The sequence below is a fragment of the Arachis hypogaea genome, chromosome 2 (genome assembly GCF_003086295.3).
Source record: "Arachis hypogaea cultivar Tifrunner chromosome 2, arahy.Tifrunner.gnm2.J5K5, whole genome shotgun sequence".
NCBI classification, from domain to species: Eukaryota; Viridiplantae; Streptophyta; class Magnoliopsida; order Fabales; family Fabaceae; genus Arachis; species Arachis hypogaea.
Genome location: NC_092037.1, coordinates 20,919,853 through 20,938,020, shown reverse-complemented (window position 1 = coordinate 20,938,020; position 18,168 = coordinate 20,919,853). Strand labels below are relative to the sequence as shown.

Below are 18,168 nucleotides of genomic sequence, written 5' to 3'. Positions count from 1 at the left end.
TGCATTCATGTGTCTAAGTGATCTTCAAGATGTTCTTGATGATTTACTTGCTCTGATCTTTGAATTCAATTTGACTTGATAGTTTTGTGTGTCTCATATGCATTTTCATCATGTTAGTGTCAGTAGTATACAAACTGCTAAGTTTGGTGTCTTGCATGCATTGTTATTTGATTCTTGTTGCATTTTGATTTTTTCTTATTATTAAAAATCCAAAAATATTTTTAATTTATGTCTTTTCAAGTCAATAATACAGAGAATTGAAGATTCAGAACATACAGCAGAGGAATTGCACAGAAAAAGCTGGGCGTTCAAAACGCCCAGTGAAGAAGGACAGACTGGCGTTTAAACGCCAGCCAGGGTACCTGGTTGGGCGTTTAACGCCCAAAAAGGTAGCATTTTGGGCGTTAAACGCCAGAATGGATACCATTCTGGGCGTTTAACGCCAGGATGGCTAGAGGGGAAGATTTTGTTTTCAAATCAAATTTTTTCTAAGTTTTCAAAATCTTTTCAAAATCAAATCTTTTTCAAATCAATTTTCCAATCAAATCTTCTTCAAAACCAATTTCTTTCCATTTTTTAAAGATACTTACTATCAATTAATGATTTGATTCAACATTTCAAGTATGTTACCTTTTCTGTTGAGAAAGGTTTAATGTTTGAATCATATCTTTTCTTGTTAGTCAAGTTTTTAATTTTCAAATCAAATCTTTTTTTTTTAAAATGTTTTTCAAATCATATCTTCTCAATCACATTTTTTTTTATCAATCATATCTTCTTAACCACATCTTTTTCAAAATAGTTTCAATCAAATCTTTTTGATTTCTAATTTCAAAATCTTTTTCAAAAATCACTTGATTTCTTTTCCATTTTCATTTTCGAAAATTAAGTAATGTTTTTCAAAAATGTTTTCAAAATTTTTCACTTAATTTTCGAAAATTACTTCCCTCCTTCTCACATCCTTCTATTTATGAACTAACACTATTCCTTAATGCAAAATTCGAACTCCATCTCCTTTGATAAGTTCGAATTTTCTACTTCTGTCTTCTACTCTTCTTTTCCTCTGACACTTCAAGGAATCTCTATACTGTGACATAGAGGATTCCACATTTTCTTGTTCTCTTCTCTTTCTTATGAGCAGGAGCAAAGACAAAGGCATTTTTGTTGAGGCTGATCCTGAACCTGAAAGGACCTTGAAGAGAAAGCTAAGAGAAGCCAAAGCACAACCCTCTTTAGAGCACCTGAACGAACTCTTCAAGGAGGAAGAACTCATGGCAGCCGAAAACAACAACAATGCCAACAATGCAAGGAAGGTGCTTGGTGACTTTACTGCACCTACTCCCGACTTCTATGGGAGAAGCATCTCTATCCCTGCCATTGGAGCAAACAACTTTGAGCTTAAGCCTCAACTAGTTTCTCTAATGCAACAGAATTGCAAGTTCCATGGACTTCCATTGGAAGATCCTCATCAGTTTTTGGCTAAGTTCTTGCAAATTTGTGACACTGTTAAGACTAATGGGGTTGACCCTGAGGTCTATAGACTAATGCTATTCCCTTTTGCTGTAAGAGACAGAGCTAGAACATGGTTGGATTCTCAACCTAAAGAAAGCCTGGACTCTTGGGAAAAGCTAGTCAATGCCTTCTTGGCAAAGTTCTTTCCACCTCAAAAATTGAGTAAGCTTAGAGTGGAAGTCCAAACCTTCAGACAAAAGGAAGGTGAATCCCTCTATGAAGCTTGGGAAAGATACAAACAATTGATCAGAAAGTGTCCCACTGATATGCTTTCTGAATGGAGCATCATAGGTATTTTCTATGATGGTCTCTCTGAACTATCCAAGATGTCTTTGGATAGCTCTTCTGGAGGATCTCTTCATCTGAAGAAGACGCCTACTGAAGCTCAAGAACTGATTGAAATGGTTGCAAATAACCAATTCATGTACACTTCTGAAAGAAATCCTGTGAACAATGGGACTAGTCAGAAGAAAGGAGTTCTTGAGATTGATACTCTGAATGCCATATTGGCTCAGAACAAAATATTGACTCAACAAGTCAATTTGATTTCCCAAAGTCTGTCTGGAATGCAAAATGCACCAAGCAGTACTAAAGAGGCTTCATCTGAGGAAGAAGCCTATGATCCTGAGAACCCTTCAATGGAAGAGGTGAATTACATGGGAGAACCCTATGGAAACACCTATAATCCTTTATGGAGGAATCATCCAAATCTTTCATGGAAGGATCAACAGAGACCTCAACAAGGTTTCAACAACAATAATGGTGGAAGAAACAGGTTTAGCAATAGCAAGCCTTTTCCATCATCTTCTCAGCAACAGACAGAGAGTTCTAAGCAGAATACCTCTGACTTAGCAACCATGGTCTCTGATCTGATCAAAACCACTCAAAGTTTCATGACTGAAACAAGGTCCTCCATTAGAAAGTTGGAAGGACAAGTGGGTCAGCTGAGCAAGAAAATTACTGAGCTCCCTCCTAGTACTCTTCCAAGCAATACAGAAGAAAATCCAAAAGGAGAGTGCAAAGCCATCAGCTTGGCCGAATCCTGGGAGGGAGAAGAGGCAGTAAACGCCACTGAGGAAGGCCTCACTGGGCGTCCACTGGCCTCCAATGAGTTCCCCAATGAGGAACCATGGGAATCTGAGGCTCAAACTGAGACCATAGAGATTCCATTGGACTTACTTCTGCCATTCATGAGCTCTGATGAGTGTTCTTCCTCTGAAGAGGATGAGTATGTCACTGAAGAGCAAGTTGCTAAATACCTTGTAGCAATCATGAAGCTAAATGACAAGTTATTTGGAAATGAGATTTGGGAGGATGAGTCCCCTTTGCTCACCAAAGAACTAGATGACTTGTCTAGGCAGAAACTGCCTCAAAAGAGGCAGGATCCTGGGAAGTTTTCTATACCTTGTACCATAGGCACCATGACCTTCAAGAAGGCCTTGTGTGACTTAGGGTCAAGTGTAAACCTCATGCCCCTCTCTGTAATGGAGAAATTAGGGATCTTTGAGGTGCAAGCTGCAAAAATCTCACTAGAGATGGCAGACAACTCAAGAAAACAAGCCTATGGACTTGTGGAGGATGTTCTAGTCAAAGTTGAAGACCATTACATCCCTACTGATTTCATAGTCCTAGAGACTGGGAAGAGCATGGATGAGTCCATCATCCTTGGCAGACCCTTCCTAGCCACTGCAAGGGCTGTGATTGATGTTGATAGAGGAGAGTTGATCATTCAAGTGAATGAAGAATCCTTGGTGTTTAAAGCCCAAGGGTATCCCTCTGTCATCATGGAGAGGAAGCATGAAGAGCTTCTCTCAAAACAGAGCCAAACAGAGCCCCCACAGTCAAACTCTAAGTTTGGTGTTGGGAGGCCACAGCCAAACTCTAAGTTTGGTGTTGAACCCCCACATTCAAACTCTAAGTTTGGTGTTGGGAGGTTCCAACACGGTTCTAAGCATTTCTGAGGCTCCATGAGAGTCCTCTGTCAAGCTAGTGACAATAAAGAAGCGCTTGTTGGGAGGCAACCCAATGTTTTATAATTAATTATTTTCTTTTGTTATTTTATCTTTTTGTAGGTTGATGATCATGAGAAGTCACAAAATTAACTGAAAAAGCAAAAACAAAATGAAAAACAGGAAGAAAAATAGCACACCCTGGAGGAAGATGCTGCTGGCGTTCAAACGCCAGTAAGCCTAGCAGTTGGGCGTTTAACGCCCAGTTTGGCACCATTCTGGGCGTTTAACGCCAGAAAGGGGCACCAGACTGGCGTTAAATGCCAGAGAAGGGCAAGAACCTGGCGTTAAACGCCAGGAATGGGCACCAGCCCGGCGTTTAACGCCAGAATTGGCTCAAAACGTGAATTTTGATGCCATTTGGTGCAGGGATGACTTTTCCTTGACACCACAGGATCTGTGGACCCCACAGGACCCCACCACCACTCTCTCTCTTCTTCCTCCATTCACCAATCACCTCAACACCTCTTCCCCAAAAACCCTTCACCTATCAAATCCCATCTTTCTCTTTACCACTCACATCCATCCTTCATAAATCCCCACCAACCTCACCCTTCAAATTCAAACCACTTTCCCTCCCAAACCCACCCATAATGGCCGAACCATTACCCCCCTCTCTCCTTTAAATACCCTTCTTCAACCCTTCATTTTCACACAACCTAAACACCACCATCTCCCTCTTCCTCATCTCTTCTTCTTCTACTCTCTTCTTTCTTCTTTTGCTCGAGGACGAGCAAACATTTTAAGTTTGGTGTGGTAAAAGCATTGCTTTTTGTTTTTCCATAACCATTTATGGCATCCAAGGCTGGAGAAACCTCTAGAAAGAGGAAAGGGAAGGCAAAAGCTTCCACCTCCGAGTCATGGGAGATGGAGAGATTCATCTCAAGGGTGCATCAAGACCATTTCTATGAAGTTGTGGCCTTGAAGAAGGTGATCCCCGAGGTCCCTTTTTCACTCAAAAAGAGTGAATATCCGGAGATCCGACATGAGATTCAAAGAAGAGGTTGGGAAGTTCTTACCAACCCCATTCAACAAGTCGGAATCTTGATGGTTCAAGAGTTCTATGCAAATGCATGGATCACCAAGAACCATGATCAAAGTGTGAACCCGAATCCAAAGAATTATCTTACTATGGTTCGGGGGAAATACTTGGATTTTAGTCCGGAGAGTGTGAGGGTGGCGTTCAACTTGCCTATGATGCAAGGAGATGAACATCCTTACACAAGAAGGGTCAACTTTGATCAAAGATTGGACCAAGTCCTCACAGTCATATGTGAAGAGGGCGCCCAATGGAAGCAAGATTCAAGAGGAAAGCCGGTTCAATTGAGAAGGCATGACCTCAAGCCCGTGGCTAGAGGATGGTTAGAGTTCATACAACGCTCAATCATTCCCACTAGCAACCGGTCCGAAGTTACCATAGACCGGGCTATCATGATCCATAGCATCATGATTGGAGAAGAAATAGAGGTTCATGAGGTTATAGCCCAAGAACTCTATAAGGTGGCGGACAAGTCCTCTACCTTGGCAAGGTTAGCCTTTCCTCATCTCATTTGTCACCTCTGTTATTCAGTTAGAGTTGACATAGAGGGAGACACCCCCATTGAGGAGGACAAGCCCATCACTAAGAAGAGGATGGAGCACACAAGAGATCCCACTCATCATGAGATCCCTGAGATTCCTCAAGGGATGCACTTTCCTCCACAAAACTATTGGGAGCAACTAAACACCTCCCTAGGAGAATTGAGTTCCAACATGGGACAACTAAGGGTGGAGCATCAAGAACACTCCATCATCCTTCATGAGATTAGAGAAGATCAAAGGATCATGAGGGAGGAGCAACAAAGACAAGGAAGAGACATTGAAGAGCTCAAGCACTCCATAGGATCTTCAAGAGCAAGAAAGAGCCGCCATCATTAAGGTGGACCCGTTCTTTGATTTCCTTGTTCTTTATTCTTCTGTTTTTCGAATTTTATGCTTATGTTTGTCCATGTTTGTGTCTTGTGATCATTAGTGTCTTAGTGTCTATGCCCTAAAGTTATGAATGTCCTATGAATCCATCACCTTTCTTAAATAAAAATGTGCTTAATTGAAAAAGGAAGAATTGCATGAATTTTGAATTTTATAACAGTTAATTATTTTGATGTGGTGGCAATATTTTTGTTCTCTGAATGTATGCTTAAACAGTGCATATGTATCTTGAATTTGTGGTTCATGAATGTTGGCTCTTGAAAGAATGATGAAAAAGGAGACATGTTACTGAGGATCTGAAAAATCATTAAAATGATTCTTGAAGCAAGAAAAAGCTATTCAAAAAAAAAATTCGAAAAAAAAAACGACAAAAAAAAATTATATAGAGAAATAAAGAGTTGTGATCCAAGGCAAATAAGAGTGTGCTTAAGAACCCTGGACACCTCTAATTGGGGACTTTAGCAAAGCTGAGTCACAATCTGAAAAGGTTCACCCAATTATGTGTCTGTGGCATGTATGTATCCGGTGGTAATACTGGAAGACAGAGTGCTTTGGGCCACAGCCAAGACTCAATAGATAGCTATGTTCAAGAATCATCATACTTTACTAAGAGAATCATTAACACTATCTGGACTCTGAGTTCCTAAAGAAGCCAACCATTCTGAATTTCAAAGGATAGAGTGAGATGCCAAAACTATTCAGAGGCAAAAAGCTAAAAGCCCCGCTCATCTAATTAATACTGATCTTCATAGATATTTTTAGAATTCATTGCATATTCTCTTCTTTTTATCTTATTTGATTTTCAGTTGCTTGAGGACAAGCAACAATTTAAGTTTGGTGTTGTGATGAGCGGATAATTTGTATACTTTTTGGCATTGTTTTTAGTATGATATAGTTAGTTTTTAGTATATTTTTATTAGTTTTTAGTTAAAATTCACTTTTCTGGACTTTACTATGAGTTTGTGTGTTTTTCTGTGATTTCAGGTATTTTCTGGCTGAAATTGAGGGACCTGAGCAAAAATCTGATTCAGAGACCAAAAAGGACTGCAGATGCTGTTGGATTCTGACCTCCCTGCACTCGAAGTGGATTTTCTGGAGCTACAGAAGCCCAATTGGCGCGCTCTCAACGGCGTTGGAAAGTGGACATCCTGGGCTTTCCAGCAATATATGATAGTCCATACTTTTCCCAAGATTTGATGGCCCAAACCGGCGTTCAAAGTCACCTCAAGAAATCCCAGCGTTAAACGCTGGAACTGGCACCCAAATGGGAGTTAAACGCCCAAACTGGCACTAAAGCTGGCGTTTAACTCCAAGAAGAGTCTCTGCACGAAAATGCTTCATTGCTCAGCCCAAGCACACACCAAGTGGGCCCGGAAGAGGATTTTTATGTCATTTACTCATCTTTGTAAACCTTAGGCTACTAGTTTTCTATAAGTAGGACCTTTTACTATTGTATTAGAAATCTTTTGATCTTTGGAACCTTTTTCTTTAGATCTTTTGATCACTATGGGAGGCTGGCCATTCGGCCATGCCTAGACCTCATGCTTATGTATTTTCAACGGTGGAGTTTCTACACACCATAGATTAAGGTGTGGAGCTCTGCTGTACCTCGAGTATTAATGCAATTACTATTGTTCTTCCATTCAATTCCGCTTGTTCTTTATCCAAGATATCACTTGTTCTTCAACTTGATGAATGTGATGATCCGTGACACTCATCATCATTCTCACCCATGAACAAGGTGACTGACAACCATTCTTGTTCTACAAGCGATCAAGGCCTTAGTGAATATCTCTTGGATTCCTGATTGCACGATGCATGGTTGATCGCCTGACAACCGAGTGCTCGTCTGACAAACGAGCCAACCATTCCGTGAGATCAAAGTCTTCGTGGTATAGGCGAGAACTGATGGCAGCATTCAAGAGAATCCGGAAGGTCTAACCTTGTCTGTGGTATTCTGAGTAGGATTCAATGATTGAATGACTGTGACGTGCTTCAAACTCCTGAGGGCGGGGCGTTAGTGACAGACGCAAAAGAATCACTAGATTCTATTCCGGCCTGATTGAGAACCGACAGATGAATTCCGCTATGCTGTGACAGAGCATATGCAATCGCTTTCACTGAGAGGATGGGAGGTAATCACTGACAACGGTGAAACCCTTGCTTAAGCTTGCCATGGAAAGGAGTAAGAAGGATTGGATGAAGACAGTAGGAAAGCAGAGAGACGGAAGGGAAGGCATCTTCATGCGCTTATCTAAAGTTCCTACCAATGAATTACATAAGTATCTCTATCTTTATCTCTATGTTATTTTCGTTCATCACCATTATCATTTGAGTTTGCCTGACTAAGATTTACAAGATGACCATAGCTTGCTTCAATACTAACAATCTCCGTGGGATCGACCCTTACTCGCGTAAGGTTTATTACTTGGACGACCCAGTGCACTTGCTGGTTAGTTGTGCGAAGTTGTGTAATGCCATGGTATTGAGCTACCACGTTTTTGGAGCCATTACCGGGGATTATGAGAGTTGTGAAAAAGTATTGTTCACAATTTTGCGCACCAGTGCCATTAATGGTAATGGAAAAGCAAAAAGCTATGCTTTTACCACACCAAACTTAAAATATTGCTCGCACTCGAGCAAGAAAAGAAAGAAGAGAAGAAGAAGAAGATGGAGGTGAGTGAGGGTAGATGGATTCGGCTATATGGGTGGGGTTGGGTGGGAAAGAGGAGGTTGATGTGAATGGTGAATGGGGTGATTGGGAAGAGGATTTGAGGTGATTGATGAAGAAGATTGGGAATTGTGACATGGGGAATTCAAATCACAAAAATAGGATTAGGAGGGAAGGTGGGAATATGGTAGGTGGGGATCCTGTGGGGTCCACAGATCCTGAGGTGAAAAGAAATACCATTCCTTCACCATATAGGCATGAAAAATGCCTTCATGCATCATTCTGGCGTTCAAACGCCCATTGGTGCATGTTCTGGGCGTTCAACGCCCATGTGATGCATGTTTCTGGCGTTGAACGCCAGTTTCATGCTTGTTCCTGGCGTTCAGCGCCAGTTTGTCCTCTCTGTGCACCATCCTGGCGTTTAACGCTAGGTTGTTGCTTGTTTTGGGCGTTCAGCGCCAGAATGGTGCTCTGTTCTGGCGTTAAACGCCGGCCAGATGCACCTTCTGGGCGTTGAACGCCAGCCCGTGCGTCCTCCAGGGTGAAAAATTTTTTTCTTCTGTTTTTGACTCTGTTTTTAATTTTTTTTTTTATTTTTTCGTGACTCCTCATGATCATGTACCTAATTAAACACAAAAATAACAAAGAAACAAAATAAAATAAAATTAGATAAATAAAATTGGGTTGCCTCCCAACAAGCGCTTCTTTAGTGTCAATAGCTTGACAGTGACTCTCATGGAGCCATAAGGTGATCAGGTCAATTTTAGTGTGTAGTCCCAACACCAAACTTAGAGTTTGGATATGGGGTCTTAACACCAAACCTAGAGTTTGGTTGTGGCCTCACAACACCAAACTTAGAATTTGACTGTGTGGGCTCTTCTTGACTCTGAACTGTGAGAAGCTCTTCATGCTTACTCTCTTTTGTCACAGAGGGATGGCCATGTGCCTTAAACACAAGGTAGTCCCCATTCAATTGAAGGACTAATTCTCCTCTGTTGACATCTATCACAGCTTCTGCTGTGGCTAGGAAATGTCTTCCTAGGATGATGCATTCATCATCTTCCTTCCTAGTGTCTAGGATTATGAAATCAGCAGGGATGTAAAGGCCTTCAACCTTTACTAGCACGTCCTCTACTATTCCATAAGCTTGTCTTATGGACTTGTCTGCCAATTACAATGAGAACAAGGCAGGTTGTACCTCAATGATCCCCAGCTTCTCCATTACAGAGAGTGGCATAAGATTTATCCCTGACCCCAGATCATATAGAGCTTTTTCAAAGCTCATGGTGCCAATGGTGCAAGGTATTAAGAACTTGCCAGGATCTTGTTTCTTTTGAGGTAGAGTTTTCTGAATCCAAGTATCTAGTTCACTAATGAGCAAGGGAGGTTCACTTTCCCAAGTCTCATTACCAAACAGCTTGGCATTCAGCTTCATGATAGCTCCTAAGTATTGAGCAACTTGCTCTCCAGTCACATCTTCATCCTCTTTAGAGGATGAATAGTCTTCAGAGCTCATGAATGGCAGAAGGAGGTTTAATGGAATCTCTATGGTCTCTGTATGAGCCTCAGATTCCTCAGGATCCTTAATAGGAAACTCCTTCTTGCTTGAAGGACGTCCCAGGAGGTCTTCCTCACTAGGATTTTCGTTCTCCTCCTCCCTAGTGCATTCGGCCACTTTGATTAAATCAATGGCCTTGCATTCTCCTTTTGCATTTTCTTCTGTATTGCTTGGGAGAACACTGGGAGGAGTTTCAATGACTTTCTTACTCAGCTGGCCCACTTGTGCCTCCAAATTTCTAATGGAGGATCTTGTTTCATTCATGAAACTGAAAGTGGCTTTTGACAGATCAGAGACTATATTTGCTAAATTAGAAGTATTTTGTTCAGAGTTCTCTGTCTGTTGCTGAGAAGATGATGGATATGGCTTACTATTGTTCAGCCTATTGCGTCCTCCATTGTTAAAGCCTTGTTGAGGCTTTTGTTGATCCTTCCAGGAGAAATTTGGATGATTTCTCCATGATGGGTTATAGGTGTTTCCATATGGTTCACCCATGTAATTAACCTCTGCCACGGCAGGGTTCTCAGGATCATAAGCTTCTTCAGAAGCTGCCTCTCTAGTACTGTTGGATGCATGTTGCAATCTATTCAGATTTTGAGAGATCATGTTGACCTGTTGAGTCAACACTTTGTTCTGAGCCAATATGGCATTCAGAGCATCAATTTCAAGAACTCCTTTCTTCTGAGGTATCCCATTGTTCACGGAATTCCTCTCAGAGGTGTACATGAACTGGTTGTTTGCAACCATGTCAATGAGTTCTTGAGCCTCTTCAGGCGTTTTCTTCAGGTGAATAGATCCACCTGCAGAATGGTCGACATTTTCGAAAATTCAGAGAGACCATAATAGAATATATCTAACATGGTCCATTCTGAAAACATGTCAGATGGACATCTTTTGGTCAGCTGCTTGTATCTTTCCCAAGCTTCATAGAGGGATTCACCATCTTTTTGCTTGAAGGTTTGAACATCCACTCTCAGCTTGCTCAGCTTTTGAGGAGGAAAGAATTTATCCAAGAAGGCAGTGACCAGCTTATCCCAGGAGTCCAGGCTATCCTTAGGTTGTGAGTCCAACCATATTCTAGCTCTGTCTCTTACAGCAAAAGGGAAAAGCATGAGTCTGTAGACTTCAGGATCAACTCCATTTGTCTTTACAGTCTCACAGATCTGCAAGAACTTAGTTAAAAACTGATAAGGATCTTCAGATGGAAGTCCATAAAACTTGCAGTTTTGTTGCATCAATGCAACTAGTTGAGGCTTAGGCTCAAAGTTATTGCCTCCAATGGCAGGAATGGAGATGCTTCTTCCATCAAACTTGGACGTTGGCTTTGTGAAGTTACCAAGCATTCTCCTTGCATTATTATTATTATTATTTTCGGCTGCCATCTCTTTCTCTTGTTCGAAAATTTCTGAAAGGTTACTTCTGGATTGTTGTAATTTAGCTTCTCTTAATTTTCTCTTCAGAGTCCTTTCAGGTTCTGGATCAACTTCAACAAGAGTGCCCTTTTCCCTGTTCCTGCTCATATGAAAGAGAAGAAAACAAGAAAAGAAAGAGGAATCCTCTATGTCACAGTATAGAGATTCCCTTATGTTAGTAGAAGAAGAAAGGGGTTAGAAGAATGGAGATGGGGATTCGGATTTTTGGATGAAGAGAGATGAAGAGAAGTGTTAGTAATTAAATAATTAAATAGAAGAAGAAAAGAGAAGGAAGATTTCGAAAATAATTTTTGAAAAAGAGGTTAGTAATTTTCGAAAATCAAAGACAAATTATAATTAAAATTAAAATTTAAAACAAAAAGAATTTTTGAAAAAGAGAGGGAGAATTTTCGAAAATTAGAGAGGGAAAAGTAGTTAGGTGGTTTTGAAAAAGATAAGAAACAAACAAAAAGTTAGTTAGTTGATTGAAAAAGATTTGAAATCAAATTTTGAAAAAGATAAGAGGATAAGAAGTTAGATAAGATATTTTGAAATCAAATTTTGAAAAAGATAAAATTTTTGAAAAAGATAAGATAAAAGATAAAAAGATAAGATAAAAATTTTAATAAAAAGATATTTGGAAAAAGATTTAATTTTTAAAAAGACTCAACTAACAAGAAACTACAAGATAAGATTCTAGAACTTAAAGATTGAACCTTTCTTAACAAGAAAGTAACAAACTTCAAATTTTTGAGCCAATCACATTAATTGTTAGCTAATTTTCGAAAATTTGATATAAAGATAAGAAAAAGATTTTGAAAATATTTTGAAAAAGATTTTTGAAATTTTCGAAATTTATAAAAAAAATGAAAAAGATATGATTTTTGAAAATGATTTTGAAAAGATAAGATTTTTAAAATTGAAATTTTGACTTGACTTGTAAGAAACAACTAATTTTAAAAATTTTTGACCAAATCAACCCAAAATTTCGAAAATTTGGAGGAAAATATGGAAAAGATATTTTTTTATTTTTAAATTTTTAAAGAAAAACACAAAAATGACCCAAAACATGAAAATTTTGGATCAAGACACAAGATGCATGCAAGAATGCTATGAATGTCAAGATGAACACCAAGAACACTATGAAGATCATGATGAACATCAAGAACATAATTTTGAAAAATTTTTGATGCAAAGAAAACATGCAAGACACCAAACTTAGAAATTTTTAATGCATGGAAAATATGAATGCAAAAGTGCACAAGAAAAACAAGGAAAGACACAAAATAAGAAAACATCAAGATCAAACAAGAGGACTTATCAAGAACAACTTGAAAATCATGAAGAACACTATGAATGCACGAGATTTTCGAAAAAAAATGCAAGAAAAATTTTAAAAGCATGCAATTGAGACCAAACTTAAAAATTGACTCAAGACTCAAACAAGAAACGCAAAATATTTTTTTGATTTTTATGATTTTCTAATTTTTTTGTATTTTTATTAATTTTTTTTTCGAAAATATAGTTTGGAAAAACGAAAAATAAAAAGATAAATTTTTGAAAAAGATTTTTGAAAAGAAAATTACCTAATCTGAGCAACAAGATGAACCGTCAGTTGTCCATACTCGAACAATCCCCAGCAACGGCGCCAAAAACTTGGTGGACGAAATTGTGATCACTATTCTTTGTGCTTGTATGGATTTATTCAATAATTGTCTTTATTTGAATTCACAACTCCGTTCAACTAACCAGCAAGTGTACTGGGTCGTCCAAGTAATAAACCTTACGTGAGTAAGGGTCGATCCCACAGAGATTGTTGGTATGAAGCAAGCTATGGTCACCTTGCGAATCTCAGTCAGGCAGATTAAAATGGTTTATAGGTTTTTCAAATAATTAATAATAAAAAGAAAATAGATTATATGTAAAAAAAGGGATAGAGGACTTATGCAGATTCATTGGTGAGAATTTCAGATAGGCGAATGGAGATGCTGTATGGCTCAAAGACGCCTGCTCTCCTACTGCTTCTACTCAATCCTTCTTACTCCTTTCCATGGCAAGCTTTGTATAGGGGTTCACCATCAGCTGTGGCTACTTTCAATCCTCTCGGGAAAATGATCCTATGCGGTTGTCAGTCGCACGGCTAATCGTTTGGAGGCATCACCCATGGTTGATGGCTACATCCCATCCTCGCAGTGAAAACTAATGCTCACGCACTCTGTCACAGTACGGCTAATCACCGGTTGGTTCCCGCTCCTACTGGAATAGAATCCCTTGATTCTTTTGCGTCTGTCACTAACGCCCAGCAGGTTGCAAGTTTGAAGCACGTCACAGTCATTCATTACCGGAATCCTACTCGGAATACCACAGACAAGGTTAGACTTTCCGGATTCCCAGGATCCTACTCGGAATACCACAGACAAGGTTAAACTTTTCGGATCCTCATAAATGCCGCCATCTATCTAGCTTATACCACGAAGATTCTGTTGGGGAATCTAAGAGATACGGATTCAAGCTATGTTGCATGTAGAACGGAAGTGGTTGTCAATCACGCGCATTCATAAGTGGGAATGATAATGAGGGTTACTTATCATCACATTCATCATGTTCTTGGGTACGAATGAATATCTTGGAATAAGAATAAGAGAGATTTGAATAAAAGAAAATAGAACTTTATTAATACTTGAGGTACAGCAGAGCTCCACACCCTTAATCTATGGTGTGCAGAAACTCCACCGTTGAAAATACATAAGTGAAAGAGGTTTAGGCATGGCCGAATGGCCAGCCCTCTCCATGATCAAGTGACCGAATGATAAAAAGACTTAAAGTGGTCAAAAGATGGTCAAAAGATATCTAATACAATAGATAAATGTTCTATATATACTTAGGCTAGCTCCTAGGGTTTACATGAGTAAGTAATTGATGCATAAATCCACTTCCGGGCCCACTTGGTGTGTTCTTGGGCTGAGCTTGATCAATCCACGAGCTGAGGCTTTACTTGGAGTTGAACTCTGAGTTATGACGTGTTTTGGGCGTTCAACTCCGGATCATGACGTTTTTCTGGCGTTTAACTCTAGACAGCAGCGTGTACTTGGCGTTCAACGCCAAGTTACGTCGTCAATCTTCGAATAAAGTATGGACTATTATATATTTCTGGAAAGCCCTGGATGTCTACTTTCCAACACCGTTGAGAGCGCGCCAATTGGAGTTCTGTAGCTCCAGAAAATCTATTTCGAGTGCAGGGAGGTCAGATTCCAACAGCATCAGCAGTCCTTTTGTCAGCCTTCTTTCAGAGTTTTGCTCAAGTCCCTCAATTTCAGCCAGAATTTACCTGAAATCACAGAAAAACACATAAACTCATAGTAAAGTCCAGAAATGTGAATTTAACATAAAAACTAATGAAAACATCCCTAAAAGTAGCTCAAACTTACTAAAAACTACCTAAAAACAATGCCAAAAAGCGTATAAATTATCCGCTCATCACAACACCAAACTTAAATTGTTGCTTGTCCCCAAGCAACTGAAAATCAAATAGGATAAAAGAAGAGAATATACTATAAATTCCAGAATATCAATGAATGTTAATTATAATTAGATGAGCGGGACTTGTAGCTTTTTGCTTCTGAACAGTTTTGGCATCTCACTTTTTATTTTGAAGTTCAGAGTGATTGGCATCTCTGGGAACTTAGAATTTTGGATAGTGTTATTGACTTTCCTAGTTAAGCATGTTGATTCTTGAACACAGCTACTTATGAGTCTTGGCCGTGGCCCTAAGCACTTTGTTTTCCAGTATTACCACCGGATACATAAATGCCACAGACACATGACTGGGTGAACCTTTTCAGATTGTGACTCAGCTTTGCTAGAGTCCCCAGTTAGTGGTGTCCAGAGCTCTTAAGCACACTCTTTTTTGCTTTGGATCACGACTTTAACCACTCAGTCTCAAGCTTTTCACCTGGACCTTCATGACACAAGCACATGGTTAGGGACAGCTTGATTTAGGCGCTTAGGCCTGGATTTAATTTCCTTGGGCCCTCCTATCCATTGATGCTCAAAGCCTTGGATCCTTTTTACCCTTGCCTTTTGGTTTTAAGGGCTATTGGCTTTTTCTACTGCTCCTTCTTTTTCTTTCTATTTTTTTTTCGCAAGCTTCCTTTTTCACTGCTTTTTCTTGCTTCAAGAATCAATTTCATGATTTTTTTCAGATCATCAATAACATTTCTCTTTGTTCATCATTCTTTCAAGAACCAACAATTTTAACACTCATAAACAACAATATCAAAAGACATATGCACTGTTCAATCATTCATTCAGAAAACAAAAAGTATTGTCACCACATCAATATAATTAAATTAAATTCAAGGATAAATTCGAAATTCATGTATTTCTTGTTCTTTTGAATTAAAACACTTTTTATTTAAGAGAGGTGAAGGATTCATGGAATTATTCATAATCTTTAAGGCATGGTTACATACTAATGATCATGAAGTAAAGACAGAAAACATATATAAACACAATATTAAAAACGAAAAACAGAAAGAAAATAAAGAACAAGGAATGAATCCACCTTTAGTGGCGTCTTCTTCTTGAAGGACCAATGATGTTCTTCAACTCTTCTATGTCCCTTCCTTGCCTTTGTTGCTCCTCCCTCATTGCTCTTTGATCTTCTCTTATTTCTTGGAGAATGATGGAGTGCTCATGATGTTCCACCCTTAATTGCTTTCAATATTTGTGTGGAGGACAACTTATCCCCTGAGGTATCTCAGGGATCTCTTGATTTGCAGCCACATGTTCTAACCAACTGAGCTATTCCAGCTTATATATAAGTCTTTCCATCTCCCAAGACTCAGAGGTGGAAGCTTTTGTCTTTCCTTTGAGGTTTCTCTGGCCTTAGGTGCCATTAATGGTAATGGAAAAGCAAAAAGCTATGCTTTTACCACACCAAACTTAAAATATTGCTCGCCCTCGAGCAAGAAAAGAAAGAAGAGAAGAAGAAGAAGATGGAGGTGAGTGAGGGGAGATGGATTCGGCTATATGGGTGGGGTTGGGTGGGAAAGAGGAGGTTGATGTGAATGGTGAATGGGGTGATTGGGAAGAAGATTTGAGGTGATTGATGAAGAAGATTGGGAATTGTGACATGGGGAATTCAAATCACAAAAATAGGATTAGGAGGGAAGGTGGGAATATGGTAGGTGGGGATCCTGTGGGGTCCACAGATCCTGAGGTGAAAAGAAATACCATTCCTTCACCATATAGGCATGAAAAATGCCTTCATGCATCATTCTGGCGTTCAAACGCCCATTGGTGTATGTTTTGGGCGTTCAACGCCCATGTGATGCATGTTTCTGGCGTTGAACGCCAGTTTCATGCTTGTTCCTGGCGTTCAGCGCCAGAATGGTGCTCTGTTCTGGCGTTGAACGCCAGCCAGATGCATCTTACTGGCGTTGAACGCCAGTCTGTGCTGCCTCCAGGGTGAAAAAATTTTCTTCTGTTTTTGACTCTGTTTTTAATTTTTTTGATTTTTTCGTGACTCCTCATGATCATGTACCTAATTAAACACAAAAATAACAAAGAAACAAAATAAAATAAAATTAGATAAATAAAATTGGGTTGCCTCCCAACAAGCGCTTCTTTAATGTCAATAGCTTGACAGTGGCTCTCATGGAGCCACAAGGTGATCAGGTCAATGTTAGTGTGGTCCCAACACCAAACTTAGAGTTTGGATATGGGGTCTTAACACCAAACTTAGAGTTTGGTTGTGGCCTCACAACACCAAACGTAGAGCTTGACTGTGTGGGCTCTTCTTGACTCTGAACTGAGAGAAGCTCTTCATGCTTACTCTCTTTTGTCACAGAGGGATGGCCATGTGCCTTAAACACAAGGTAGTCCCCATTCAATTGAAGGACTAACTCACCTCTGTTGACATCTATCACAGCTCCTGCTGTGGCTAGGAAAGGTCTTCCTAGGATGATGCATTCATCATCTTCCTTCCTAGTGTCTAGGATTATGAAATCAGCAGGGATGTAAAGGCCTTCAACCTTTACTAGCACGTCCTCTACTATTCCATAAGCTTGTCTCAATGACTTATCTGCCAATTGCAATGAGAACAAGGCAGGTTGTACCTCAATGATCCCCAGCTTCTCCATTACAGAGAGTGGCATAAGATTTATCCCTGACCCCAGATAACATAGAGCTTTTTCAAAGCTCATGGTGCCAATGGTACAAGGTATTAAGAACTTGCCAGGATCTTGTTTCTTTTGAGGTAGAGTTTTCTGAATCCAAGTATCTAGTTCACTAATGAGCAAGGGAGGTTCACTTTCCCAAGTCTCATTACCAAACAGCTTGGCATTCAGCTTCATGATAGCTCCTAAATATTGAGCAACTTGCTCTCCAGTCACATCTTCATCCTCTTCAGAGGATGAATAGTCTTCAGAGCTCATGAATGGCAGAAGGAGGTTTAATGGAATCTCTATGGTCTCTGTATGAGCCTCAGATTCCTCAGGATCCTTAATAGGAAACTCCTTCTTGCTTGAAGGACATCCCAGGAGGTCTTCCTCACTAGGATTTTCGTCCTCCTCCTCCCCTATGCATTCGGCCACTCTGATTAAATCAATGGCCTTGCACTCTCCTTTTGGATTTTCTTCTGTATTGCTTGGGAGAGTACTGGGAGGAGTTTCAATAACTTTCTTACTCAGCTGGCCCACTTGTGCCTCCAAATTTCTAATGGAAGATCTGGTTTCATTCATGAAACTGAAAGTGGCCTTTGACAGATCAGAGACTATATTGGCTAAATTAGAGGTGTTTTGTTCAGAATTTTCTGTCTGTTGCTGAGAAGATGATGGATATGGCTTGCTATTGCCTAGCCTATTGCGTCCACCATTGTTAAAGCCTTGTTGAGGCTTTTGTTGATCCTTCCAGGAGAAATTTGGATGATTTCTCCATGATGGGTTATAGGTGTTTCCATAAGGTTCACCCATGTAATTAACCTCTGCCATGGCATTGTTCTCAGGATCATAAGCTTCTTCAGAAGCTGCCTCTCTAGTA

General features: G+C 39.7%; 1 non-coding gene and 1 pseudogene across 1 annotated transcript; both read right to left on the bottom strand.

Moving 5' to 3' along the window:
* LOC140176760 (uncharacterized) overlaps positions 1-18,168 on the bottom strand; it is a 162,140-nt pseudogene that overhangs the window by 95,592 nt on the left and 48,380 nt on the right.
* Positions 1,674-1,781, bottom strand: LOC112763989 (small nucleolar RNA R71). Its single transcript, XR_003182973.1, has one exon. It is a non-coding gene; the product is annotated as a small nucleolar RNA R71 (small nucleolar RNA).